Genomic DNA, 20,505 nt, shown 5'->3' with positions numbered 1-20,505 from the left:
ATCTGCTCATTGCCAACCAACTGTATAGGCGAGGAAAGGACAAATAACTACGATTGTGTGCTACAAAAAGAAAATATTATGTTATCTTAGATCAAGCACACTCAGGACAGCCAGGGGGACATTTCTCTGCTGATAAAACGGAAAAGCTTGTGCTACACCCAACATATGGTGGCCAACCTTGTTTATGGATGCAGAGATATATGTCCAAGACTCGAGTGATAAACTGCTAGAGGATAACACAGACGACAAGCTATCTAGTAGCTCAAGTCAGAGCATCAAACGGAAGGATCGACGGGTGATCTACTATGACTTCCCAAACCAAAATCCTCAAAGACAATGCAAATATCGAGATAAAAACAGAAACAACCGAGACAAGCACAACAAGGACTCAGTACCTCTTAACTGACAAAATGCAGTAATTAAGGTTAGTCAAAGTAACGTATTGCCTCAAAGACGGGATATCGAAGAGATACTTGAAATCTGACTCAACCAAAACAAAATAGAAAAAGGTGAACACAAAGAAACCAAAAAAGGAGAGCAATTCTAAGAAATTGATGAAGTTGTCCAAAATAGAGTGAAAAATCAAATACAATGAACTAAAACAAGCCTTGAAGGAAGTTTGGACAGCAGAAATGGAAACTGACGAGGAATCGAATGATGATAAATTTGACGCACCCTTCCCACTATAAGAAGTATACCATTCAGGATAGGAAAATCGTGGTACCGAAACCCAAACGAGATCCCAAAGAACCAGGAACTTCATATGATGGGCTTGAAAAATCCAAATGCATCAACTGAGCAGAACCAGGCGAGGAGCCTAAACATGCATACATCACCACGGACCTTACTGACGAAGAAGAGAAACTTCTAGTCAATACTCTCAAACGATACAAGGATTTATTTGCATGGTCATACAAAGATATGAAGGGGATAGATCTTGAGATTTATCAGCACACGATACCCCTTAAGACTGATGCCAGACCACAGAGACAACGCCCTTACATGTACAATGAGACATTTACCAAGAAAATTAAGGAAGAGATAGACAAACTGAAGGATGTTGAGTTTATCTACGAGATTGAACACACAGATTGGGTGTCCCCTATTGTGGTGGTACCCAAAAAGAATGGAAAACTGCGTGTCTGTGTAAACCTCAAACAGGTAAATGCAACCACTATTAGGGATAACTATCAACTACCCATAACAGATCATGTTATTGAGAGGGTAGCACGGAAAGAGGCCTATAGTTTCTTGGATGGGTTCTCAGGCTACAACCAGTTGACAATTAAAGTGAAAGATCAACATAAGACAGCTTTCGCGACAAAGTGGGGTGTATTTGCCTATAGGGTAATGCCTTTCGGCCTGACCTATGCCGCTGCTACATTTCAAAGACTAATGAGCCAAGCATTCTAAGAATATCTCAGACAATTTTTGGAGATTTACATGGATGATCCTTGTGTTTATTCTAATCGAAGAAGTGACCACATCACTCATCTAGGAAAAGTCTTTGAAAAGTGCAGAACTTATCATATTTTCTTAAATCCGGAAAAATGCTTCTTCATGGTCAGACAAGGTAAAATTTTGCGCCACATTGTGTCCAAAAACGGAATTTCAACTGATCAAGAGAAGGTACAAATAATTGTTGCACTATTGAGACCAACGAAGATGAAAGAAGTGCAAGCATTTATGGGTCATTGTGAGTACTACATGTGTTTCATATATATGTATGTTGTAATAGCTAAGCCGTTGTAAACCCTCATTGCTAAGTTCGAATGGACGAAGGAATATGAGCAGGCTTTCCAAAAAATTGAAGTAGCAATTTATTTATGTTCCAATTTTTCAAGCCCCTAACTAGAGAAAAATCTTTTATGTTCATGTGGATGCATCAACCTATGGCATTGGATGCATATTAGCCCAGCCAGGAGAGAAGAAAATAGATTTAACCATTTGCTACTCTAGTCGGCAGCTAAACAACACTGAGAAAAATTATACACTACGGAAAGAGAAGGACTAGGGATGATATATGTTGTCAAAAAATTTAGACACTATCTTCTAGAAAACAAACTTGTTTTCTTCGTGGATCATCAACCAAGCACTACTATATCTAATAAACAAACCTTGCAACACTAGAAGAATTCTTCATTGGTTTATACTATTGCTTGAGTTTGACTGCACAGTAGTCATAAAAAAGGGGACCACACACACAAGAGCATATAATCTTTCAAGATTGTTTCTTGGGGAAGCACTTGAGGGTGTCGATGATGATCTTCGAGATTCATATCTGTTTAACATTGAAATGGTACCGAGATGGAGTGAAGAGGTCATTCCTCTACTCACAATTGGCTCATTACAAATAGAAAGACAAACATCAATTATACATCAAACACAAAATCTCCAACTTTTAGCAGGATGGCTGTACAAACACGGTAAGGATGGGATATTGAGACTATGTGTACAGCCCAGAGAATCCACCTACTTCCTCAAACAGGCTCATGTACACAATACTAGATTTCACAATGGAGAAACACAGACATGCCAATGGCTAAAGAGACTGGGAGTCTACTGGCCAAACATGGGACACAGTGTCCATGCATATGTAAAATCCTATGATAGCTATACAAAAAAGCCTCCAATGGAACATGCCACCCTGTTTAGAGTAGTATAAGCACCCAAATGGAGTACTCACATAGTTGAGTACTTAAAAATTAAAACCTTTCTAGAGGAATGGGGCCAAGCAAGAATGAAAACTGTAGAAGAAGAGGCCAAACACTATCTGCCCATTGCCAACCAACTATATAGGCGAGGAAAGGACAAATAACTACGATTGTGTGCTACAAAAAGAAAATATTATGTTATCTTAGATCAAGCACACTCAGGACAGCCAGGAGGACATTTCTCTGCTGATAAAACGGCAAAGCTTGTGCTACACCCAACATATGGTGGCCAACCTTGTTTATGCATGCAGAGATATATGTCCAACGATGTGATGAATGTAACTCACAAAACCACCCCAAGAGAGAGATGTAATTCCATTGAGGCCAATGATGGGGGTACGTGATTTTGCTAAATGGAGCATTGACTTCATTGGTCGCATCATACCTTCAGGATATAGGACGTACGCACAATACATCATAGTAGAAATAGACTACATGATGAAATGGGTAGAAGCAAAAGCAACCCAAAAAAATGATGCAAGAACTACAACTCAGTTCCTTTTCAAACACGTCTTTACAAGATATGGACTACCTATCACAGTGATAGGGGAACACACTATTTAAATGACATCATTGAAAGCCTCCTTGACAAATTCATGGTAGTCCATCACAAATTGGTACCCTATCATCCGCAAGCTAACGGGCAAGCAAAGAGTACCAACAAAATCTTATGCATTGTACTCACCAAAATAGTCAGTGACTCAAGAAATGATTGGGATCAAAAGCTACACACAGCCTTATGGGCTTACAGAGTAGCTTTTAAAACTTCCATTGGCATGACTCCCTTTAACATGGTATTTGGGATTAATGCAATCCTACCATTGGAATTCCTAATCAAAATCCTAAGAGTGGCAACACAATTGGGATGGACGGGCCATGAGCTAGCGAAGAGACTAGACACTCTGGAACAATTAGATGAAACCCATCTTAGAGCAATAGCTGGGATATATGCTAAAAAAAAACAAATGAAGGCTTTCCATGATCACTACGTGATCAACAAGGAGTTCCAAAAATGGAATTATGTTTTAATGTATACCCTCAAACAACACTCCAAAAACCTCAAAAAGTGAGGGATGGGGCTTTTTGTAATACATGATATATCACAAAGTGGCTCCATCAAGCTTGCAACATTAGCAAGAGAGGAGATTCCTAACTGGACGAGTGACTGCAGATTAAAGAAATATCTTCTTCCGCTGATACTAGAAGAACTCGCAACACTACACACGCAACAAGCTCAACGCAGAAGACAGGCATAAGACCGTTGAGAACAGGAACCAAAAATCAGAATATTAAAGTGCAAAGAGCAAGCAAACTTTCAGAGGAAAGAACAACAGAACGAGGCTAATTGATACTACTCTAATAGCATCCATACAAATAACAGCTACATGGTTAGGGGGAATGGATCTATGCTTAATTTACACCTTGAAGATGGCACAACAAAGAGAGCATTAGTGGACACTGGGGCTAGAGCTAATGTGGTTAACTACTTCACTTTCAGAAAAATCATGTGGGATACTCTAATGCCAAACACTATGGGGTTCATAGTAGCAAACAAACGCACTATGGACAGTCTGGGCCACATTAATTTATCAATCACCATTGATGGAACAAATTATCCGCATCAATCTCATGTGGTCGACGATCAGCATCTTAACGAAGCAGTTATTTTGGGAGTGCCGTGGATGTGCATTTATCAAGCCACACCAAACTGGCAGGTCAATACCTTACTGCTCAAACAAGCGGACCAATCTTTTGCCACGCCCTTCGTACAAACAGACGATGTATGGGAACCTCTACCATCACCATGTGCACCAACTCAACGATATTCCACAACAGTGGTCAAGAAAATATGGGTTAAAAAATCCATCAGGCAAACCAATCCTAAGCAATTATGGATACTAAAACAACAAAACAATAAAAGTCCACCTACATTACGTACACAGAAATCAGACTTTGCCAAATTGCCTACGGCTTTTGTCAAACAAACCAGGCCAATGCAAAACCACCCTCGGCCACCCAACAATGTCAAGTGGGTATGGAAACCAAACCAAACTCGCTCACATGATGCCTCTTCTAGAGAATCCAAGAAATTTCAGTGGCAACCAAAGCAAAGCCAACCAACAAAACAACCAACAACATCAAAACTTCTGCAGGTCACCGTCAAACACAAGGCGCGTCTTCTCCAATTACTATTGTTCGGACCACGTAGATTCAATGCGACCTCGCCACCAACAACCACTGAACATATTTTTCAGCACCTCTCTCTTGCACATTATTTTGTTTCCCCATGCATATCCTCCATCAGCATCATAGAGCCACATTATACGGCTATGCATAGACACGTGATTTGTTCCCATGCACTCTAACACATGTTCATTGGGGACGACTCACTCTAGGAAGGGGGGAAAATGCGGCAGGATTATCATTTGTATATATTATTATTATCATTTTATTTATTTTCTTTTCCTTACCTTTCAGAGCCTTATTAGAAGTTTTTACAAGTTTTTCAGAGCCTTACAAACTCTTAGCCGGCATACTCATGAGCCATAACGTCACCATCCAATACCAGAATAAGAGTATGTGTACGGGAGGTTACACTAATTTTGGCTAGTTTTTGGCCGACTAATAATGATTGTAAATAATTTTCTTTTGCAAAAAAGTAAAAGAGGACAGATAATCAATAAAAATTGATAAGTCGAGCTAGGAAAGTCGGAATTGACTTTTGAAAGCAAACGTCAAAACTTCAAAAAGCAAGGACTTCGAACATGGCAAATATGGAAAGATTCAAGACAAGGTGGATTTTGAGCCAACTTCTAAAGGATCAAAACTGCAGATTGAACGCCATTTTGTCAAAATCGAGTGTCAGAATGATGAACGGTTCGAACCGCAGGTGATATGAACAACAAGATATGATCAATGAAGGTAAGTATAAATGGGGCATTATAGGAACATACAATCAAATGGGGCAACATAAGCTCATTTGCATTCACACACACACACACACACAAAGAGCCACAGGAGCATAGAGTTTCTGGAGTTGTTTTTGCCTGCTGCGACCACCTTGGTGGATCTTACTACACCAAATTTGACAGGTATGATCATTAACCTTGTAAGAGCATGTGTGTATACCACACACTACATCAACAATGCCAAAACAACAGAACAGAGCAGTACAAAGTCACAAAATTGGCAAACTAATAGGGCCAATGGGGAAGTCCAAAACCCATCAAAAACCAAAAATATTTCACCAGCAGACACCAAATAGCTGACAAAATCAGGCAAGGATAAAAACAACGGCAAAAGGTGGTGGAACATGGATCGTGATCCATGTTCCTCAAACCCTAAAATCATAAAAATTTCTACAAAAGCACCCACAAATGACCAGGAACAAACTCTTATACTTGGTTTTTCAAAATGCATCCCAACATGGATCGCGATCCGTGTTCCTTTTGGCCAAAATCAGGGTAGAAGTGGCTCACTAGTTGGGCAATGTAAAAATAGTACTGGTGTTGCAAAATGATCACAAAAAATTATACTTTTAGTCTTCAAATGGTCCTTTGGTCATTTTTCAAAAGGAAAAAAAGGTGGGATCCAAAAAAAAAAAACCCTCATGAGAGGTCAAATACTGGGATGCCATCAAAACTTATAAAGAAGGGCTAAAGACAGAGTTCTTGACAAGTTTTCAAATTGCTACTAAATCCAATTGGGAGACTTCGCACTCTCCTTGGAACCTCCAAATGTAACTTAAGGATGGTGGTAGGATCAAACTAAGCAAATGATTACTTGCAACATGGTGAGAACTACAAAAATCAATTTGTCTCCTCAAACGGATTTAATTTTTGATGGAATTTGTCAGGGAACTAGGCAAAGCTATGACTTACAGACCTAAATCATCAAGAATCAAGACAATCATAGATCTCAGGAAAAACATGTGTCCAAAACTGGTTGCAAGAAACAGATATGGTCAAAATGAAAAAAATATGGCCATAAACTAGGAAATGGGGCAAACTAAGGAAAAACATGTCCTGAATTGAAAATATTTCACCAGTGTAGTAGAAAAACCTATAGGAACATATGTGCAAAAGAACTATATCAAAACTCTGTCCAACATGGATCGCAATCCATGTACGTTTCTGCCCAATCAAAGCAAAAACCAGGCCATCTGACCCGGGGTGTTCAAGAAAGCCAACCCATGAAGTTTCAAGCCAATTGAATTCCAAATCCACTTCAAAATGCCAAAAATATCCAAGTATGCAAAATAATTCCAAAATTTTAGCCCAAGTGGCAAACCATTGATCCAAATCCCAAAATTTTTGGACCAAGGCATCATCTAGATGAACCCTACCAGATGGTATCATTAGATTTCCAAAATGTTGCCCAACATGGATCGCGATGATCCATGTACCTCTAACCCTAAATCCATATAAAATTGCATAGTAGCATCCCCATATGCCCAGGAACAACTTCCCCAAGTTAGAACTTCAAAATTCTTCCCAACATGGATCGCGATCCATGTTCCTTTTTGCCAAAATTCATCTATTATATTACATCCTTGTGCCTATAGTAATCCTAGATGAACTGGTGAAATTTGGTCAAAATTTGGGGTAGTTTTGACAAAGTTATGCTCAATTAATTTACACTTTTCGACAGTTTTGATCAATGGCTAAAACCTATTTTCAATGCTAAAACTAACCGCAGGATTCCTCGAAGCAAAGCACAAAGGGTGTGGAATGTTGCACCCTATGAGATAATCGATATTTCCTCAAATGAGAAAGCTCACATCACTGAAAAGGTACTTGAAGACATTCCGGATAACCTCTTCATCAAAAGGTTTCAAGTGGCAGACCGAGAAATAGTAAAGGCCACAATCTTTCCACGGGAAATGTGGACATTGCACCAAAAGCCAAAAGTGCAAGCAGGGGGCAGGTGACTACAGCTAGACAGCTTCTTATGATTGCCTCCTTGGGGAACGGACTTCAACGAGCTCATAAGTTCAATTTAGTACAATGGGGAAGCAACTCTGACCGACAAGGATGGAGCAGTAGTCAAGGTAAAAATCACAACAAAAATCATTAATGAAGCCCTCCACCTACCGCAAGGGACGCAAAATCTCTTGCAAAAGACAAAGGAAATAGATAATGATAAAACTTCCTGAAGCAACGGAGCCACAAGCTGACATATCAAGATTTGATATACTCAAAAACGAAACTTCCATTGCGCCTTATATCGCAACATTTCAAGGTGCAAAAGCCGCCGAAATATACAGAACCATTGTTGCACATGGCCGTGGTAATGGCAATGGGCTTGGATGAAGGAAGAGTGGTCAGTTGCGACTTTGGCAATTATCTTCTTGACAATATTGTGGAAGCAAATTGATGGGGAGCCAAAGAAGCAAAGCCTACATGAACGGGGGACCAATGCTGACGTGTATTTCTTATCAAGAACTAGGGACGATCGTCGATCTACCAGATCTACCACCAACCGAAGTGCAGATAGATCTGATCCATAGATCTAAAAGAGCTGTAAAACCAATGGCAAGACCCTCCACAAGGCCAAGACTAGAAGTTAAGGAAACGAAATAGAGTGCACTTTTAAAAGATTTTGACAGCAAAAAGACAGAGTCAGATGCTTGGAGCAGCCAAGAAGTGAGGGTCCCAGTAGAGAGACACTCCTTCGGAGTAGCAGTCTTCGGAGGAGGAGCATGACAGCCAATACATGCTTGGATATACGTGATTGTGAAAGAAATCTGCATGTGGTAGATGATATTCCCACTACTCATGCCAGAAGGACAATGGAAGAAGCTCAGGCATTGAGACAAAGGCTCCGCCAACAAAAGCATCATGAGAAAAAAACCCAAGGAACAGAAGCCGATGATGAGAAAGAGGAGGAAGATGCAGAAAAAATTCCACTGCTACGCAGACAAACAACTGCTTTAGAAAGGATGAAGCATCAGACGAGGTAAGAAGCTGAAGAAAAATGTGAGACTGCCAGCGCCATGCGGCAGTGAATCCATAATGAACTCAAGCGAAAGATGGAGCAAAGGGAAAAAGAAGAATCAAAGAAGCCACGCATTGATGATCTCGAGTCATCTGACAAATCTAATTGAAGCAAAAAAGAGGAAAGTAACTCGCAAGGGGAGGAACAACAAGACACAGACGACCTGCAAGGTCAAGACTTTGATTCTCCCAAGGACACTGGGGCACCTCCAAAGATTGTGGAAAAAGCAAAAGAAAAGTTGAAGACTTGCCAGAGCAAGGAGCGGAAAAAAGGAAGTCTTAACTAAACACGGATCAAGAAATAGAGTTCACAAAACCAAAACCCACTACAACCTCTGCTACTCTAGAAGATCAAAGACGGAGAGGAAAGAAAACTGATGAGGCTGAACAATCGGATCAGGGCCAAAAAAGCCAACAAAGGCCAAGATCACCTTGATCACAAGCTGCAATGGAGGAGGGCGCGGAGATAGTTGCGGAGATAGTCATGTCCTTTGACATTGACGCTCACTTAGAGCAGATCAAGCTACAGTTTCAATGTCAAAGGGCTCTTTACAATCTGCACGAGTTGGAGTTGGAAGATACAAATAAAGAAGCATGTAAGACATCAGCAGATTCCTTGCAGTTAAAGCAAAGGATAGTGGAATGAGAGAAGGCACAACTCTAGGCACAATCAGAACTGTTGCAAAGGGAACAAGAAAATGCAGACTACTACTACAAAGAGGTGCAGCAATTTAACGAGGTAAACTCTGCATTGCAAGTCAAGCAGCAACATCTCAAGGAGGAGCTAACCAAGGAAATGGAACAAAATGAGAAGCTTCAAGGCTTGTATGTTGTGGTTAGCAGATCTCTCACTCAGCTCCTTGCAATACAAGAGACCCCCTCCTCCTCAACGACGTCTGCAAGATCTGCCTCCTCGAATCAAGAGATTAAAGGTTTGAAATAAGCCATGTCTCAAGAAAAATATGATGATAGATCATGACAACAGGTCATAGGGCCCTATAACGAGCCAAGGATGAAGAAATAGAAGAATTAAAAAAGGAGTTGGCTGAGGCAAGAGGGGAACTAGAGTCTCTGAGGGCCAGTCAGCCAAAGCATCAACAAGCCCCCGTTGAATTTGAGCAAGAAGGAGTATTTGAACCTTCCACGTCTAAGGCCCATCAAGCAGAGGTGCCCACTACCAACATGGAAAAAGGAACGCAGGAATCTGCAGATCCAGCCATGACATCAACTTCGGAGTCGGCAAAGGACAAAATTCAGTGCTAGATCTTAGAAGTAAAGGACCCCTCGCACAAATCTTATATGCAGTATGAACTAAAGGTGCTATAATTGGCTGCCCTCCTCATGATTACTCCAGATGAGGTAGTAAAGAATCTTGGGCATGAGATGATTTCCTTGCCACTGATGCGGAAAGAGGTTAGGTTATGGCAACAAAAAATGCTCCCCAAACTTGAACCAAATAGCAAAGGGGGCTACAGGGAGGTTCCTGCCATGACACTTCAGATCCAGACAATCATTGATAATCAACCCCTCTATCGAAAGAAATGGTTTTATCAAAGGCCAACACATGAAACCTATTACAAGAATGCTCCCCGGCATCTGAGGATTGACCCCACTTACTATCCCATCAACAGACGACGATCCCAAGACATCTTTTACACTTGGCAAAGCAAAAGACCGGTGGTGCTAAACTACCCGGTAATCACAAAGCCTCTCAATAACAACCCACCATCCAAGTAGTACATGGTTCAAACTCTCAAGGGGGTGATCAACGTGATGAAGGAGATCCCAAATCTCGCATGTCAAATCCTTGTAAAGATTGCCAAGATGCTCATCACCCGCATTACAGCCTTCAATGATATCGAAGCAGTAGAGCATCCCTGGCAAATCTTTGCCGAAGGCACGCAAGGCATTTGTCGGGATATAGAGACAAAAATCCCAAGCAGGAATGTCATCATGGGATTATATACAAGAGTCATGTTTCTGCCCTCTCATTACATGCAGACCTTCGAAGAGGCGTTCATGACAGGCATCTTTGATGTGGACTCTTCCATATTCAATCCCATGATAAAATATCTGCTAGCCCACCACATCGCCTCTCAAAGTACCCTCTTCAGAGAACTGGCCACCAAAGTAGAGATTGAAGCAAGAGCTCAGAAGTTCAAAAACCTCACGACAACGCTTGAGAGAAGACAGTAGCCTACACTCAGAGATGGCTTGAACGAGGATGTGCAATGAATAGGAAGGAGGGAATTTTTGGTGGATACGATGGATACAAGCCTATGCACACGAAACCCTGTAAACACGCACTCAATTTTTCAAAGAAAGATGTGTACTTCAACCTATGATGATTTGTAGTTGTGATGTAGTCTGACAATACCCTCTCAACCTCTCTAAGTCTACACCCTTGTAAGTGGCCAGATGGCGGTGGGAAAGCTCCCTTAACTTTTAAGTCAAAACCCTTAGTTTGGACTAAAGGGAGGTCATTAGCTTGGAAGATTGAAAATGTTCACTGTGGGAGCCTCTTACTGCTACAAATTGTAATCTTCTTTTCTCCTGGACTGGTAATTAGAATTCAATTTCCGAATAGCACATTGCATTCCTTGTCACTTGTTCTACAATCTAAGTGTAATCATTCTCAATTTTGTTGTGGTTTGTGACGCTTTTCTTGTGAGCTAAATGCATTGATCTGTAAGTTAAAATGGTTTTTTTTTAATTTTTTGACCATGGATAAGTGTTTCTATGCTTAAAGAGGACCTTTTTGAGTACTTCTATTTCAATTTTTTGCACATTTTTTGTGATGGATTGTGATTTATGTACCTTCCCAGATGGTGATAGAACTTGGTGGTAGGATTGTGCCCTTAGATGTTGTGATACCTCTCCTTAAGTTTCGTTGCATTCCGGATTCGTTTGGATGCCAAAAAGGCGTGATAACTTAGAGTGGTGAGATCCCAGGGGATTCACTCTATATACAAAACAGGATGCCACATGCGAGTGGACAACTTTGATAAAACCCTTATATACAACGCCTATTAGGGAATATGACCCCTCTTTCTACGCTTATACAACAATCAATGAAGAAAACTATCATATCCCTATCTTACATATAAAATCTAGGTCTCACATGATCTAATGGAGTAAAACTAATCAAAGAGTGTGTAGCGTAGTGACTGACAATGTACTAAGGAGTCACTTTCATTGATAATTAGATGTACCCTCAATGTGTCTTAGTTTGACTTTCAAACTATGTGCTCGATCAGCTTGCACTGCTACTCTCCGATTCTGACCCATCCAAAGTTGGTGTAAATCAACCCTTGACTTGCTCCAAATCAACCCTTATCTATGACCGGCTTGATGCAAAATTTGTTATGTGACCTGATAAAAGTTTTTCCCTAAATTCATCCGAGTTCTAGTGCACATTGGTGACCAATCATTACAAGTAATCAACCTGGGTTAGGTTCCCTCTCCCCTCCCCGCCTTAAATATGATACCTCCCTCCCTTATTTTTCAACTTGGGAGATAAATTATTGGGGGACTACCACTAACTTATACGCTTATGTAACTGGTAAAAAACCCCCCTTCCGTGCACTTACGTGGTGCGATAAGTTTTGCATGGTGAATTCCCCGGGGGTGAGATTGGACGCATACTGATTGTCTGACTAGGAAGTGGTTGATTTTCTTTTGTCGTAGAATGAGTAGCCCTCTGAGTTCACTTTGGTGAGATTGACACTCCCATTAAGTCTCTGTGCCCCATCCCAAGTCGCTTCCTTGCATATTGACATTATGTTAGTACAAAAGAGCTATGCTGTAGGCGTCCATCGCGGCGACTCGCTAACACTTGTTCACACTTGGCACTTGAGAATGTGTGAATAATGGTGAAGAGAAGAGAAAAAATTCAAATGACCCCTTGCTTTTAGTTCATGCAAAACTTGGATATAAACTTTAAAAGGAATGCTTACCACTTATCTAATGAGAAGAAAACACTCAAAATGCAACTTTGCATATTCAAACACTTATCCCCATTTTACTTTCTTGAAAGAATTCATCCTCCTTCTCTTTTGACTTGTGTTTAGTAAGGGTGCACTCACACAACTTCACAAAAGCAAGTGCAAGCTATGTTGGACATGGGGACTAGCCAAACTTGGAAGAGAAGGTATAGGGTCAACTCACCAAAAATGGTGGGGTTTTAAGCTTAGCTTTTCTCTTTCACTTATTTAAAACCTTAAACTTACCCTTTAATTTAATTAGCTCCAATGCAAGACTTTGCACAAACCTTGGAAGCTTTATGAAGCTAACACTCAAAATGCAACTTTGCATATTCAAACACTTATCCCCATTTTACTTTCTTGAAAGAATTCATCCTCCTTCTCTTTTGACTTGTGTTTAGTAAGGGTGCACTAACACAACTTCACAAAAGCAAGTGCAAGCTATGTTGGACATGGGGACTAGCCAAACTTGGAAGAGAAGGTCTAGGGTCAACTTACCAAAAATGGTGGGGTTTTAAGCTTAGATTTTCTCTTTCACTTATTTAAAACCTTAAACTTACCCTTTAATTTAATTAGCTCCACTGCAAGACTTTGCACAAACCTTGGAAGCTTTATGAAGCTAACATGGGCTATGCTAATTTAGGACCTGCTAAATTAGGATGGACTTTGGTAAAAATAAAACTCACGCTTGGGCTTTAAAACTTCACCTCTTGTGGAAAGCTTAAGCACAATGCTTTGGAGGTACCCCCAAACTGCTTCCAAACCCTACTAGATTTGGATAATTTATGGTAAGTTAGAAATTTACCCTAAAGCTTCTCAGACTTCATACTTTAGCTACTAAATATGGCTCTCCTAATGGCTTTAAAAAATATATATTTACTACAAATGTAGTGCAAGGAAACTCTAAGAAGAAAGAGAAGAAAACACTAAAGGGAACAAAGTAAAAGAAAAACACATATGGATCAATGTGCACTCTACCATCTCTTTATATGGATACAAAAAAATTCTTTTGATTTTCCACTTCCATGGGTCTTTTCATTTTCTTAAGTCACCCTTCACTTATGCACTTAAGATATTTTGAATGGTTTTTTATTTTTTGGAGATTGGAAAGACCTAATTGGAGTCTAGAGAATTATTTTGATGACTTGAGCTTAGCATAACTACTTTTTATTTTTAGACTCCTATAATTTCTCTAGGTTATCTCCTTTTACCTGTACCTTTAATCAAGGCTTCTTAGGATATATTCATCTTTCTTTGACCTGTACTTATGAATGAGATAACTAAATAGCAATTACCCTCACTCTTTTATGGACTCTCCCCTTTTGGTCCCAAGCCTTTGATTAAGCCGGTCCATAAGCACTTAATCAACTTCACTTGTTCTCTTTTATTTTCCCTAGACCTAAGCGCCAAATTAAGATGGAAAATAATGTTAAAAGGTTAGAAATTATTTTTCATGACATTACCTCTCCCTTGAAATCATACTCATCCTTGACTATGGTATAGGGAAAATAAAGTCACATGTAGTCATGTTACTTTGGGTAGAGGATCCCTTTTTGCTCGTTGAAATTCTTCCACAGTGGTCATTAACTCAACTTGGTGGTTGGAAGTCTTAGTTGTTGCAAGCATGTCTTTACTTAGCCTAATCATCTTTCATAGTAGATTGACAAGGTCTACTAAATGCTTGAGGGACTGAACTACCGTAAGCTTTGTTCATGGTATGCATACACATAAAACTTATAAACATTTAAAGAAATCTTAGAGTCAAAATAAGACAAAATTATATATAAACGTATTTTTTCATACTGACAGATTCTTACCTTTGACACGAGACATTGTAAGTATTCACAAGGTTTACATTATCTTTTAGTCAGATGTCTTACACCTTGCATCTTCAAAATGATCATTCTTAAATTTGATAGGATCATCATATAGTCTTACCACTTCTTACTGTCTAGATGCAGGATCTGCTATTGGCCTTCAACCTGAGGTGGTTTTTAGATCATAGGTTCTTTGGGTGGCTACCCCTTATAAGGTTTCAAGAGACTCATATGAAAGATATTATGAATGAGCCAGGTACTTGGAAACCTTAAATTGTAAGATGATTCAATAATAGGATTAAGAATTTGAGATGGGCCATAATATATTATTGCTAGCTTAGCATAGCATTTTTGGTGACGCATTGGGCATCCTTGTGTTTCCTTGCACGTACTTAGACGTACTTTTGGAAACTTGACTTAGGCGTACTTTTGGAAACTTGAACAATACCCAATTATTTTCTTTGAAAGTCAAGGCTTGTCTATGCTTATCAACAATATCATTTTTGTAACATTTAATGGTCTAGTAACTTGTGTGTAGTGGAAAATAGCATGAACATAGTGAGAATTTCATTAGAATAGATTCCTAATGAGAATAACAAGAGTGCTTGGGTGGACAGAGCAACAAAAAGTATAATACCTAGTTAGATAGCATGAACAATACTTCAAAAGAGAGAGAAATTAAGCAATTGACAACAATTGAGGACCATATTTGCATGGAGCTGGTCCCCCCCTCCAAAAGGCTTTGTATTATGGTTTCTCCCATCAAGAGACACATTTTACAATACAATTCTTTGTGTTCCTTCAGTACTAGCTAGTGCAATGAAGATGGAAACTTCAAGCACTAAGCAAAACACTTATCAAACACAACATCAATTCCCTCACAGTCTCAGACCCAAGACCTCACACACCTTTGAATATGGTGAGAGCTAGCGGGCTATGAGAGTAGATTGAGAGGAAGAAGGAGTAGTCTTACGAGAAAGATTTACATCTCCTCACATAATCACTCATATTGGCATAGCTTAGCTTAGTAATTAGCATGGTAGAGGAGATGAGCATGCATTGAATCTTGGATCTTGGTTGGATTTGCATCACAAAGCCAAGAGTTGTTGGTGTAGGCCTCGCTTCTCACAAGCTTGGAGTAGGTAATAAGCTTTCCATTAACACTAGAATGGTAACCTAACAGGACATAAAAGTGTCCTTTCAGGGTTTTGGGAAAAAATTCCAAAACCATAGTAGATCCACTCATTTTGAAAAATCCTTTCATGAGCTTATAGTTCAATAACTACTACATATGGAAAAAATGAGAAACTTGTAATTTTTATCATCCCTTGGTCACTACAAGCCTCCAAAGTTGATGGACTGGTGCATTTTGCCCAAAACAGCAATTTCTTACGGTTGATTGCATATAAATAAGAGTGGAGATTCTTGTAGATCATGAGATAAAATGCCTCATTAAATTCAATGGGTTGGTGACCAAAACATATGGTTTCTTTTACCTCACTAATGTTTTTTTGGGAAAAAAAATAGGTACAAAACAGTTACATTTTTGCCATTCTGCGGACCTATCATCAAAGTTTCTATAGTCACGCTAAATACAAATACTCTATACATGTTTTCTTAGTTCCCTTTGGGCCTCTGGATTCAAAAGGAGCCATGGAGCATGTCAACAGGATAATGGATCTCTTACAATCGGAACCTTGGGGGCAATGATAAAGTGCTAAATACAGCAAATATGAAAAAACTGGGTTTAGCATTATGACCTCTAGAAACCCATAGAAACTACTCAATATCTAGCTAAGTTTGTAGTCTATGATTATATATGGTCACTACCTACAAAATACAAACAATTGGCCTAAGAAACTAGCAATATTGAGAAAGTTATACTTGCTACTCTAAAATGTATCGTATTCTTCAGCAATCAAAAAACTCAACCATCATCATATACTATGCTATATAGCATATTAGGTCCCCCAAAACTCAAGGAAGATTATCTTTATGTTATACATTACACTTACACAATCAAAATTGGATTTGGATATCAAGAAAGCCACCAAAAAAATCATAAAAGTGCTAATTTTGGCCAAAAAACAGGATTATGCAATTCTTGTAAATTGGTCATAACTTTCAATTTTAACACTTAGCTCTCCCTACAAGCATCAAAACATGTTGAGAACTATGAAAGCCTAACCTCTAGCCATCTAAACCTCACAAACATGAAGTTTAGAGTGGTATAGTTGCCAAAAATTGAAAAAAAACAAAAAACAGGACCCGTTTTTTCACACAGTTTAGGTTCAAAAATGTTGTGCAAGAGTAAGGTTAATGGTGAGATCGATACTCAAAAAAAAATGCTAAGTTTTTTTGCAGCTCATAAGGCAACTTTGTGGATATATAGCACCTAGAAATTCATTTTCATACTCTTCAAATAATTCATGCAAAATGGTCACTTAACAGGACACAAAAGTGTCCAAGGACATAAAAGTGTCCTGTTACCATTCTAGTGTTAAAGCTTGAGAAGGAGAGAGAGAGAGAGAGTCTTCTTGCTTCACATATGAATTTTTTTTAGTGTGTGTGGATAATGCCTTGAGAAAATCAGCCCCCTCACTCTCTCTTGGTTGACCCCTCTTGCTATTTGCTCATGCTACAACCCTATTGGCTCTTTCCAGGCTTAACCAATGAGTATTAAGAAGCATAAGTGATAGCCTTTTGACATGTGTCCCCCTTTTCCCTTTTGTGAGAGCTTTAGGTAAATAGAAATGCAACTAAACTCTCATTAGACCCCTTTGCCTCCTGGCTAGTAGGAATCAGGCAAGCCATTGGGCTGTTGAATGCTCATTGGACCCCTTGGGAGACTGTCCAATAGTCTTCTAGAGAGATTAATTCCTATTGGTTCTTTTATTAAGTGTTTTTAAATTAATTAAACTAGATTTACTCTAGCCTAATTCTCATTGGTCCACCTCCACGGCCATCCAATAGGGATTGAGTACACCTTGTGGGCATCTAGGCTAGGGAGCTGACATGTGTCCCTCTTTCCCCTTGTGTGTAAAGGAATCTTGTGAGTGTGTGTGTGTGTATTTCTCTCTCATCCCCTACTTCTTGGGCTTGCCCCCTCCTTTGTAGGACTTGGGAAGACTTTTTTACACACATACAAAGCATCCAAATTTCCTAAGCTTAACCATTAGACACAACCTGTGAATTTTGGAAGTCTTAATGGGCTGAACATTAGGGTATTTTAAGCCCATTGTTGCACATTGCTCTTTTGCAGATGGCCCCCCCTTTGGATCCCTATTTTCCCTCCTTTGGATCCCTACTGTGGCCGGTCTGCCAGCTTAACCAATATTCTAGCTTTTTCTCCCTTGGCACTTCCTCATATTAAATGATCAATTTAACATGAGAAAAGCATTTAGGAGAATTAGATATTAGTTATTATGACATTACCTCTCTCTTGAAATGATAGTCGTCCTCAACTATGGGGTAGAGAAGATAAATCATACTCATTAGTCCTTTTCCTAGCGAGTAGAGGATCCCTATGTCACCGTACGACATCATTCCAGAATGGATGACTAGTCCATTTGGCGCTTGAGAGCCTAAGCTGCCACAAGCATGTCTGCACATTAGTACTATCAATCTTCCATAGTAGAGAGACAAGCTCTGCTTGGTGTTCGGGAGATGTCGTCTTTGCAAACTTGATCTAAGTATGCATACTACTTCATTTTTGTGCACAATAAAGAAAAAGAGAGTCTTATAAGACAAAAACTTTGTTCATTTTTAACACTCGTACATTTGCTTACTCTTGAGAAGCATTGTAAGCATTGACATGGTTTAGGTTATCCTTTAATTGTATGCCTTGCATCCATCTAGCATCTTCAAAAGGATAATTCTTATAATTAATAAGATATCGTCGGATAGTCTTACCGCCTCATAGTACCTTGTCTTCACGTCGGAGAATGGACTCGGGCTGCAGCACCTCTTCTTGGTCCTCAATCTCCGGTGGGTCTTCAATAGTTGGTTCTTGGGGTGGCTCTCCTTTGTAAGACTTTAGTAGGCTCACATAGAAAGCATTGTGTATCATGCCAATGGATGGGCAACTTGAGTTGATAGGCCATTTCATTGATTGGCCTAAGAATGTGGAACGGACCATACTACCTTTTTCTAACTTAGCATAGTGCTTTTGGTGTCCCGTAGGATTCTTGCCCGTTGTGTGCTTTAATCGAGCCTTGGGAAATTTGAGTAAGACCCAATCGTTTTCTTTGAAGGCTTGGGCTCTTATGTGCTTGTCAGTAGCAGCCTTTTGCCTTTGATGTGAGATAGAGATAGCATCCTTAATATTTTGGAAATATTCTTGTAGGTCTCGGTTATACTCATCTGCAACGAAGATCTTCCCGTGTACCTTAAGTAGCAGGGGACTTTTTGTTCTTCCCTCAATTACCTCAAAAGGTGTTTTTTCCGTGGAAGTATGTACAGTATCATTGTAGGCATACTCCACTAAGGGTAAGTACTTCTCTCATTGGGATCTTTGATCTACTTCCGTTACATAGGTTTTTAGTAGATCGAGAATTGTTAGGTTAGCTATTTCACTTTGGCCGTCCGTTTGCGGGTGATAGGTCGAAGAGAAGTTTAGCCTTGTTCCTAAATTTCAAAGAGACCCTTCCAAAAATTACCGGTCATTCTAGGATCTCTATTTGACACTATGGACATTGGAAAGCCATGGTACTTGAAGATTTGTGAAATAAAGAGGGTTGTCATTTGATGGGCTTTGATAGTCTTTTTGATAGTTATAAAATGAGCTTATTTACTGAACCTGTCTACTATCGTCCATATTCCCATATTCCCATGGATAGACTTAGGCAATCCAAAGATAAATCCATGGATATGCTCTCCCATGGTGAATTAGGGATTGACAAAGGTTGAAGCAATCCAGGTTGCTTCCCTCTATCGAACTTCGTCTTTTGGAATACCACACATTTAGAAACATACACTTGTATGTTTGCTTTCATGGTAGGCCAATAGAAATATGTTTCAATCCCATTTGGGGTAGACTAAATCCCTCTATGCCCCGCATAAGGAGGAGCATGAGATTCATACATACTTTCTCACGGAGTGAGTTAGTAACGCATAGTCTATTTCCATAGAGAAGATAACCATCTTGTAAAGTAAATGGTTCCTCTTTCTTCCCTAGTGCAAGGGATGAAATCTAAAATCGAGATCAATAGCATACTCATCTATCATAGAAGATAGATCATTGTGAAATGCTATGGAAACCGCATTCACTCTCGGATGTCTTAAGAGTGCATCGGCTACTTGATTATGCTTTCCAACAATGTGAGCAATATGAAAATAAAATTGCGAAAGGAAACTTTCCCACCTCATTTGTTTGTCAAAGAGCTTGGTTTGTGTCATGAAGTACTTAAGATTTTGGTGATCCGTTTGCAGAATGAAAGTAGTCCCCAATAAATAGTGCTTCCATGAGTCTAAGGCATGTAGAACTGCGAGGAGTTCCTTTTCATATATTCCTAGAGCTTGCTTAACAGGATCAAGCCTTTGACTTTCATAGGCTATGGCATGTCCTTCTTGGAGCAAAACAGCTCCAAGGCAATCACCACAAGCATCACATTGGACCTCAAATGGCTTTGAGAGATCCAATAGTGTAAGCACAGGTTGAGAGATAAGCTTTTCTTCAAGCTTTTGGAAAGCATTGTTCTCCTTGGCCGACCATGTGTACCTAGCATTTTTCTTTGTTAGGCCATGTAATGGTCCTTCTATTAGCGAGAATTTTTCTATGAAGCGTCTATAGTATGCACACATACCTATAGAGCTTCTTAGTTCATAAAGATTCCTTGGTATTTGGATGCCATCTTGAGAGATAATGTGACCTAAATACTGAATCTCTTGTAAGAAAAAACCACTTTTCTTTGGATTAACATAGAGTTTATTAACTCTTAAAACATGAAATATTACCTAGAGGTGTTTCTTGTATTTGTCTATGAATTAGAATAGA

The sequence above is a fragment of the Adiantum capillus-veneris genome, chromosome 7 (assembly GCF_014529385.1).
Source record: "Adiantum capillus-veneris isolate H3 chromosome 7, ASM1452938v2, whole genome shotgun sequence".
NCBI classification, from domain to species: domain Eukaryota; kingdom Viridiplantae; phylum Streptophyta; class Polypodiopsida; order Polypodiales; family Pteridaceae; genus Adiantum; species Adiantum capillus-veneris.
Note: the sequence above shows the minus strand (reverse complement) of the source record.